Below are 246 nucleotides of genomic sequence, written 5' to 3' on the forward strand. Positions count from 1 at the left end.
CATATTGGCCAGAAAACAACCCCACATCATCCTGCTGCCCTGATTAGGCTCCTATGTATAAAAAAATGAATGGAAAGTTAGTTTTTTACTATACATAGAGTAGTCGTGTTAATGCCTAAAATACATATAGGTCATCTTTCTGGGTGAGTCAGCTAAATCCATACAGCATCTATGTCAAGAAGATCTTAAAACATATTTTCTTATTATTTAAATATGATATTAGCAGGAAAAGTGCTAACCATGGAT

Source organism: Sinocyclocheilus grahami, unplaced genomic scaffold, assembly GCF_001515645.1.
Source record: "Sinocyclocheilus grahami isolate Dianchi unplaced genomic scaffold, SAMN03320097.WGS_v1.1 scaffold13354.1, whole genome shotgun sequence".
NCBI lineage: Eukaryota > Metazoa > Chordata > Actinopteri > Cypriniformes > Cyprinidae > Sinocyclocheilus > Sinocyclocheilus grahami.